Raw genomic sequence first — 10,303 nt, 5'->3', positions numbered from 1 at the left:
ATAGAGTTTGACAAATTTCTCTGTTGTATTGTTCATCCTTTGTAACTGATTTGTAGATGTTCTTCCGATTTTTCTAAATTCTAATATTTTGTCAGTTACATGACTTCTTTTTTTTAATTAAAAAAATTTTTAATATTTATTTTTAAGAGAGAGACACAGAGCACAAGCAGGGGAGGGGCAGAGAGAGAGAGAGAGAGAGAGAGAGTCACAGAATCTGAAGCAGCTCCAGGGTATGAATTGTCAGCATAGAGCCTGATGCAGAGCTCAAACCCACAGCCAATGAGATCATGACTTGAGCCAAAGTCAGACGCTCAACCAACTGAGCCACCCAGGTGCCCCACATGACTTCTCTTTAAACCTTAGTTACTTAAGTTTTAAATTTTAGTGTAAAGTTACCGATTGTTTTCCTTTTTCCTCATTTTTTGAATTGGTAATATTTTTATTAGCATTTAACTTTATATTTTAAAAATCATATTTGGGGCGCCTGGGTGGCTCAGTCAGTTGAGCACCCGACTTCAGCTCAGCACATGATCTCGCGGTCTGTGAGTTCGAGCCCCGCTGACAGCTTGGAGCCTGGAGTCTGCTTCATATTCTGTGTCCCCCTCTCTCTCTGCCCCTCCCCACTCATGCTCTGTCTCTCTCTGTCTCAGAAATAAACAAACATTAAAAATTAAAAAAAATAAAAGTCATATTTGATATGACAAAGTTAAACTGAATCAAAAATATTTTCCTAATTCTTAAAGGTCTGGCAACTCTGTTTGAACGTATTATCCTCATACTTTAAACAAAAAGGGAAATACGTTTAAAGTCACATAGGTATTTCATAGTAATATTTAAAATTATTTTTAGTACTTATCTAGTTTTTTAAAAAAAATGTTTATTAATTTGGGGGGGGTGAGGGGCAGAGAGAGAGAGAAAGAGAGAGAGAATCTCAAGCAGACTCCATGCTGTCAGTGCAGAGCCCTACACAGGGCTTGAACCCACGAATTGTGAAATCATGACCTGAGCTGAAATCAAGAGCTGGATACTCAACTGACAGAGCCACCCAGGCTCCCCACTATTTATCTGGCTTTGTGTGTGTATATATATATATATATATATATATATATACACACACACACATATATATATATATATACACACACATAAATACATCTATATATACATAAATACATATATATACACATAAAAGATGTAGGGAAATATATATATATATATACATATATATATATACACACACACACACACATACATATAAAGTTTGCTAAGTAGAAGAAAATGGCAAAATGCCAGCCTTTTTGTAATTGAGTGATAAAGTTCAAGCAAAGAAGAAAGCAAATCTCAAAGGAGTAGGGGAGATAAATGACATTTTGTTTTGCCTATGTTATTTGATTCACACAATTTTGTAAAGTATGTACTGTTATCCTCAACTCACAGATGAATGTGCTGAGTCTCAAAAAGACTAGATGACTTGGACAAGGAATTTGGCTTTAAAGCTGAAATTTGAACCCAGTTTTCCTTGGTTCTAAGACTGGGTATTTACTACTATATCCTTTGAACATCCAATTTATATGTCTCAAGTATCTACCGTTGAAAAAAAATTGACTGAAAACAGTGTGCATTTATATGCAAAACCTCCCAAGAGTGAAGACATACGTGCAAGTGCCCAGCGGAATGTTTGGCACATAGCTATTATCCTTTATATTGACTTTGGGCAAAAAGAACATAGGTAACAGGAAAATACTTTCCAGGCCTTTAAGAAATCTTACCTTGCTTCTAAACACCTGTAGTATCTTTGACAATGACATTCTGCTTATTTTTTTTTTAATTTTATTAAAAAAAATTTTTAATGCATATTTATTTTTGAGACAGAGAGAGACAGAGTGTGAACTGGGGAGGGTCAGAGAGAGAGGGAGACACAAAATCTGAAGCAGGCTCCAGGCTCTGAGCTGTCAGCACAGAGCCCAACGTGGGCTTGAACTCACAGACCGTGAGATCATGACCTGAACTGAAGTCAGAAGCTCAACGGACAGATCCACCCAGGCGCCCCTGCTTAGTTTTTTTTTTTTTTTTTTTTTTTTTTTAATGGCAGGCCAAGGTTCTTGTGCTGTTTGATTAAGAGGTGTCAAGTGGGAATTAAAAAAAAAAAAAAGATGTAGAGAAATAATCATCCTTGAGATGCCAGTACTCCCACCAGAAATCTTTCAAGCACTTTCAGCTTCTATCCTGACAATTTGAATTTCAACTATCTTAGTCCTCTATGCTATATTTAGAAAAACCGGCTGCAGAACATTAACATAGTTCTAAGGGTCTAAAGAGTTTAGAACTCTGTAAATTAGCTGACTGATAGTCTAGGGTGGTGTTGAGGAAAATTAAACAATGTTGGAATTCATGAGTTCATTAAGTACGGGTGGTAGACTGAACGTGATCCTATGTGGTTTACAAAGAAAGACTTCACAGGAAACAAGAAATATTTTGAGTCCACAATCAGTCCAGTGAAGCCAGATTAAGCTATGAAGGTTGCTCTTGTGTTTACTACTCAGCATTACAGATGTGGATGGGTGAGAACAGTGGCTGGAAATGTCATCTAAGGAGACAAGCGTCTGGTTAGTGGAACAGAAACAGCTACAGGCATAAGACAAACTATCTCAGGGGCGCCTGGGTGGCGCAGTCGGTTAAGCGTCCGACTTCAGCCGGGTCACGATCTTGCCGTCCGGGAGTTCGAGTCCCGCATCAGGCTCTGGGCTGATGGCTCGGAGCCTGGAGCCTGCTTCCGATTCTGTGTCTCCCTCTCTCTCTGCCCCTCCCCCGTTCAAGCTCTGTCTCTCTCTGTCCCAAAAATAAATAAACGTTGAAAAAAAAAAAAAGACAAACTATCTCAGCCCCCTGAGGACCTTTGTGTGATCTAACTTTCCACAAATAGTATTTATATCTTTGGAAACACATGAAGTTTAACTTTTAATGGCAGCTCTATTTTAGGCCAAAATAGTGTGTACTTATATACACAGTAGTTGGAAGTTTTTTTTTATTTAAAAAATTTTTAGTTTATTTATTTTTTGAGAGAGAGAGAGAGAGAGAGAGCGAGCAGGGGAGGGGCAGAGAGAGAGGGAGAGAGAGAGAGAGTCCCAAGCAGGTTCTGCAGTGTCAGGGTAGAGCATGGTATGGGGCTTGAACTCATGAACTGTTGAGTTCACACCGGAGCCGAAATCAAGAGTCGGATGCTTAACCAACTGAGCCATCCAGGCACCCTAGAGTAGTTGGAAGTTTTGAAAGAATCACTGTTTAAAGTATATAGAAATTTTACTGAGTTATTTTTGAGAGTTGGGGTTCATAAATCTTACACCTCTCCCACTCTACAGTTTCTTGATGAAGACAGATTCAAGGAGGCACAAAGAAATCCAATGATAGTGTTAGTTTTATAATAATTAAGCTAGATTGGAGGACATGGCTGGACTTTCCATCTTCTTCTAGGAACTTAGACCGCAGGATCCCAACTTATTTACCCAGGAGTAGGCAGAGGGCTGAAACTACACAGCATACACCTGGATGGCCCTGGGCAGGAGGCTGCTAAGCCTAGATGTGACATAATATAAGCTTGAATACAGGTGCTCTATGCCACCACAAGAGCTGATGCGCCCTGTACCTCCATGCCCTCCTGTATTTCCGTGAATGTCAAGCTCTTATCACTTTCACCAAGCCAAGAGCAAAAGTATGCACACACACGCACACGCACACACACACACACACACACACACACACACACGCTATATCATCAAGAGCAGGAAAAAAAATCACTGCTTCTCATCTGCAGGTGTTGTTGATTCTATGGGAATTCTATTTTAATCAAAGGAAAAAAAACCCCTTTCATTGTAAATACTTTCAGCTCCACTGTAGATTTCTAGCAGAAGTGTGTCACGTTGAAAATCAATTGATTCTAAACGTCTAGGGCTAAAATAACACTTTTGACAGCAGTGCAAAAGCAACAACAACAACGAAAAGAACAAAGCAAATTTGAATCTCTATTATGTTTATTATGGAAAATGAAATGCAAAAAATCATACTTAAAATTTTTTGAGGGTAAAACAAAGTCATCCGTCGAATTTCCTTCCTTCCTTCATTCAAAAGTCAAATTCAAAATGAGAGAAGTGTATATAATTCCAAAATCTTGATCTATCCTTATTTAAATCCTAATATTCCATCTTTTTTTCTAGGAAATAAAATTTTATTGGTAGGTCAATTTCTGGAGGATGGGGACTTTCTTGAATAAACCATTTTATGACTTTCATATATAGACATCATGAAAAGATATAAATTTAGATTCTAATATTGATACATTCATAAATGGAATTTCACTTTGAGTACTACTGTTTTTTTCAGAGATTTAACATTACACTACACTTTTGGTCTCTCTCAGCTGAGTATTAACACACACAAATGATTTTCACATTGACAGCTATAATTTTTCTGGGGGGCATTTAAATTAATATACATCGTCCAAAATAGTTACATGAATTTATCTTTTAAGCAACAGTAAATATTGACAAACATCAAGATTTCACATATTCTGCTCTTATAAACAAGTATGGTTTTAGTAGTTTAAAAACACAGCCAGCTATAGTTACAGTGTTCTTATGATTGGTTAGCCTTTTATTTTTATCTAAGATGGCACATTAATTCTCCAAAACATAAATACATATTAAATATTATTAACTTTCTACTGAGAAATGGTTATATTTGCACTTTGCCACATGGAGTTCTCTATTAATGGAAACTCTTATATGTCCATTTATATCTTCAACCTAATACCCAGGCAACATAATTTTTAGTGTCAAGGAATCAGGGTCAAATTACATTAGATTTCAGGAACCAGATCAGACTTTTTGATCTCTAATAGAGTATTTCCTTTTAGGAGAAATGAGAGAAACTCAAACATCAGTTCACTGATTAGAATTGTGATAAGTTGACAAGTGTTGTCCGGTGTTGACATTTGCTGGCTAATGTCTCTCATCTTGTTATCTAGTCCACACAGTATTACCTGTTATCAATAATAGGAATTTACTTGAGTCCACTTGATGGAACTCCCAAATGCTCATATTCTATTATCCTGCCAACATCATCTGTAATTTAAAAAAAAAAAAAACCTTTTACTCTTTGACTTCTCTTTGGTGTTGCTAAACATCATTTTGCTCATCTCAAGAGAATGCGTACAATCATTTTCCTCTTCAAGGGATCATATACTGTTTTGAAACCTATGGATAGATCTCTAAAAAAAAGGTAGGGCTTTTATCAGCCTGTGCAAATAAACACACGAATAAATGTACAAATGGAGCCTACAAAACATAATTGATTTTCCTCAGTGTTTGTCATTTCCAGATGTAAAATTAGGCGCTTAAAGAACAGCATTAAACCTTTGAAAGTGCTCAGGTACCAGTCTATGACAATAACTAGATTTTCATAGTGAGGCAGGGCTTTCCTAAGCACCAAATCTGCTACCTGGGAGTATAACACCATTTAACGGGGAGCGTTTGATCCCATGTTAATGTATAGAAAACAGAACAGTCATGGAAAGATGCAGTTTTCAATTGTTTTAATTTGTGATTTATTTAAATATTAACAGTATGAATGAAATGCATTTATGTGTGTATATATATGTGGGTAAGCTATTTACAGTTATGCCATGTATACATTTTTATGTGTAGAAAATGAAAATACTCATTGATTAGCCCTTTTGAGGCTTTTGAACAACTGTTTCGTTTTCCTGCTTTCGTACAACTCTTTGAGGATTTAGGTTAATTCATACAAGGTATGTACACAATCACACCCATAGCATGTACATCCTAGTCACACACTTACCACGGAGAGGATGTGTGAGGAATGTAAATCATGCCGGTGGTCAAAGAACTGACCTTACCTGTGACTAATGGCATGGTTAATTAACCTGGCATATTTAGTAACATGCCAGTGTATTGCCAATGTATTCAGCCTTTGTGATAATTATGTTACCTACTCTCAGAAATGATAAAACACACACACACACACACACACACACACACACACCAGCCCTTTCTGACCTTCAGAAATGAAAGGACAAATTCTGTTACTGAATACACATGTACACTTCTGTTGGCTTTATTCATTTTCATACATGTGCCTACCCGATGACAGAACTTGGTTTTGAAATGGGACACGGCATGTTTTTTTTTTCCTACACATAGAAAGAGAAAACCAACCACTCACAGACTATACACACTTACAAAATGTATTGACATACCACAACCGGCTACAGTATTATGCACAACATATTGTTCACATGTTAGTACAGCAGAGATAAATACATTGAGGAATTTAGGAATTATTAATATATTTCTTTCTTGAGTTTTCAGGTCAGGCCCTGTTGACCTTTCTCAGCCTCAGGAAAGCTGTGTCCAGATGTCCTTAAAATAAAAATTAGTCTCTCCTCTCCTCTAGGGATTGAGGAGCATGACTGTAATACTGTAATCTTCTGATTTACCAACATCAGTTTAAGATGTGATGGAAAACATTATGAAAAATAATTTACTCAAAGATGTGGCCTAAAAGAAGCGTTAAGGAATCTCAGCTAAAATCATTAAGAGATCCTGATAAACGTAAGCTCCTTCTACCCATTCAACACAGTTTGCTTTGTACAGTCTTCACGTGATATTAAAGCAATGATATAAAACAGAAAAATCATTTATCCACTTAGAAGTTTTGCTAAAAAATAGGCAATCTAATTTTTTAAAGTAACAAAGAGTAATGCTAGTAGTAATGTTAAAAAGCAAGCCATAATTTTCGCCCTGCAAATCAGTGGATGACATCCCCGCATCATAAGAGATCAAGAAAGAAGTTAGCATTTCTCTCCCACTTATTTCTCCTTAACACATGTAAATCACTAGGTTATTTCTCATCATAATTCTCACCATGCTGGTTGATGATTTGCATCATTTTATGAAATGTAAAATAGTGACTTATTTTTTTGCAGCCAATTGATTTTGAGCTTGAACTGAAAAAGGGCTAGTATTTAGAAACGCCCATCTGGAATATCATTTTCTGTAAGGCATTATTTGAGGCCCTTTTTGATATGAGTACTCATGTTTTAGTTATTTTACATTTGGGAACACATTTTTTTCATAGCTAAGGCTGGTAATCCTCTAGGCAGAATTAACTGAATTGCTTTGCTACGTGCAAGTGTCCAGGAAGAGTAATTACTATATATTTAACCCCTCTGTTTCAACAAAGTTTCTGGTTGGATCTATCGTGAATTTTAAGCTAGCAAGACTTTTTGACTCCTTTTTCGTCTTGGCTAGCATTAAGACAGAGATGTTACCTTATCTCTACTAAAGTCCACCGGCGCTGTATCTCTTTATAGAGCTCCTAAACACGTTTTTCTAGCAAGAAAGCAGAAATTATGCCTTTGCTTGTTTTATCCTGTGGGTTACAGTCAGTCTTCACGGAGCAAGCCATATTACATAATGGTGTGCTCGTATAGATGCGCTTGCTGGTATAACTGCCTCTTTTTGGCACATTATTGCTTGGCTTTAATTTCATTTTCAACAGTCTTTATTCTCATGATGAGTATCTGAGATTTCTGGGTCTTAAAAAAATAACAAACTTGTGAATAACATCTTGTTGCACCATTCTGGCCTCCATAGTCATTTCACCAAGGCCCATGGTTATTTAAATGTTCTTTATAATTATCTTCACCTTGACTTAACTAATAGTCAACAGTAATTTTTCAGGATTTTTTGTTGTTTCTATCTACACATATATACAAATGTATCGGATTTACTTTGAGAGGTTATTTGGTTGTGGCAAGTGAGTAGTTTAGCTGGTGAGTGTTCACAGTTAAGAGTAGCTGTAATGACCTCTGGCAGATGTCACTGATTACTTGTGAGACAGAATTTTTCCACCTCAATCCATCTTCATTTATGTCCTTGGTCATCGCAAATAAAGTTTATCTTATTTCTGCAGCCAAGGAGAATTTTTTTTTCCCAAGAGCAGGATAAATTTCATGGAAATGTTTCAGTATTTACAAGACTACTTTTTCCCCCTTTGCAAAAATGTCTAAAATTTTGTAGACATCCTTAAGCCTGTGTGTCTGCAAAGATGACATTTATAATTACTCATCCAGTTGCAGAATTCCATTAAGAAGGCTATAGTTACAAGAATGGACAGGAGATTTAGCGTATCACCTGTTATCTGCCAGGTGGCAGCAGCTGACCCACATTTGGAGAGATTCAACCAAAAGGGCCACACACAGCATCAAAGAACGTTGCTCACAGAAAACAAAATGCTCGAATATCAATATAAAATAGCAAACACTGAAGCAGACCTGGACAAGACTTCTGATTCACTGTGTAGACAAAACAGGGGTGGGGACAAGATGGTCAGCTCAATTATCCAAGATACTGCTGAGTTCACTGTATTATCATCACAAAGGGAAATTCACAGGCTTCATTTCTCAAATACCGTTTAGGACAAAGCAGGAGAGAGTAAACAGTATCATCTCCATGGCAGCATCGTAGCCGATTAGTAAATCAGACAGGAAGAGGCCCACACAAGGCTACAAGTGCCCAAGTGTCAGTAAAAACACATATACATATATGCAAACCTTATCCTAATGTATTGTTTTTCTTTATACTGATTCTTAAAAAGTAGACAAGAGATGTGATGAATTATCTGGTACTAGAAATGGACCACTTTTTTAACACTTGTACAATATGTAGGAGGAATAGAAGATAATTTCTCACATTTTGGCAGCAAAACAGTAACAGTGGATACAGCAAAGGCCAAACAATTTACATTAACAGCATACTCATATATATCCTCTGTAAACAAAGTGTAAAGTCACAGGATATTATATTCTTCATGTGGTATATACAGGTATTCTCAGAATGATGGGAACTCCTAGAAATGAGAGAAATAACATTAGAATAAGCTAGGAACGATAAAACCTCAGTGCTCTCAGGATGCAACCAAAAGTCATTTCCTTCTTCTGTTTTCTACTTGAAAATGACAAGCTCCTATTAGAGATTTGGTCCCCAAATTCTCTATGTTACACATGCATATTCACTACAGTTTGTTTAAATTTTGAGATGTAAGCTATAACGTGAAGAATACTGGTATCCAAAGTACCAATTATCAGACAATTCTGAAGATTAAGAAGTCATCAAAAATCAAATTATATTGACATAGCTGAACTTGTCAAGATAGGAAAACACACTAATATATTTTATAAATATTTCATTTTGGACGCAAACAAAAAGGATTCTCCGACCTAACAAAATGTTCAACTTATGCCATTGGTCCAAAACATAAACATAGAGCAGTTGGTCTGTGGCACCAAAGCCAGTAATCCAGAAGGACATAATTAGAAAAGCACTGAAGATAAACATATGACAGCTCAAGCGGTGCCATTTTTCTTGTGGTCATTAAAATAGAAAAATCAACATTTAAATGAAAAATTCTAGTATTCACTGGGTAAGCCATAAAGCCTCTTAACATTGTAAATATTTCATTATCTTCCAGACACTGTGTTCTAATTCATCTCTCTTATACTACTTGCTTAAGAAATATTTTATATTTCCTCCATATATTTCAATGATTAAAAAACATTTTTTGTAATTTTCTTTTTAACGTTTTATTTATTTTTGAGACAGAGAGAGACAGAGCATGAACGGGGGAGGGTCAGAGAGAGGGAGACACAGAATCTGAAACAGGCTCCCGGCTCTGAGCTGTCAGCACAGAGCCCGACTGTTCGAGCGGGGCTCGAACTCACGGACCTCGAGATCATGACCTGAGCCGAAGTCGGACGCTTAACCGACTGAGCCACCCAGGCACCCCTGATTAAAAAACATTTAAAAGGAACAGAACATCTAAAAGAAATTAAGGCCAAAAACAATTTTCAACCTGCTTTGTCATGCAGCCAGGCTAAGAAATAGCCCAACAAATTCAAAGAATCTGCTATGAAACCTGTTTTCCACTTGCATTTTGTTGAATCAACCTAAGGAGTCACGAATGATGTGCTGCATGTCAATGTTGTGTCACAGATCAAAGTGAGGGAAAATTTTCAGGTTAAGGTTTTATGGTGTGAGTACTTGGAGTGTCATAAAGCAAACGCATGGCTTGTCTTCAGGAGGGTTCATTATTTACCCACTCGGTGGTCTTTTCATTACTGTTTTGAAAAGCTGTTCCTTCTTTAAGATTCAATACACAACTAAACGAGAAAAGTTTTATACTATTTTGTGACAAGCTCTAGAGTGTGGCAGAAGTAAAGGTGAAAAGT

The 10,303-nt window shown here is 36.7% G+C and overlaps 1 long non-coding RNA gene across 1 annotated transcript; it reads right to left on the bottom strand.

Annotated features, from left to right (window-relative positions):
- Positions 1 to 4,010: 4,010 nt before the first annotated feature.
- Positions 4,011 to 9,709, bottom strand: LOC123385016. The gene is made up of 2 exons (XR_006596954.1): positions 8,211 to 9,709; positions 4,011 to 5,117 (listed from the first exon to the last, which is right to left on the bottom strand). It is a non-coding gene; the product is annotated as an uncharacterized LOC123385016 (long non-coding RNA).
- Positions 9,710 to 10,303: the final 594 nt, after the last annotated feature.

The sequence above is a fragment of the Felis catus genome, chromosome B1, assembly GCF_018350175.1.
Source record: "Felis catus isolate Fca126 chromosome B1, F.catus_Fca126_mat1.0, whole genome shotgun sequence".
Classification (NCBI taxonomy): Eukaryota; Metazoa; Chordata; class Mammalia; order Carnivora; family Felidae; genus Felis; species Felis catus.
Note: the sequence above shows the minus strand (reverse complement) of the source record. Positions and strands in the feature narration are given on the sequence as shown.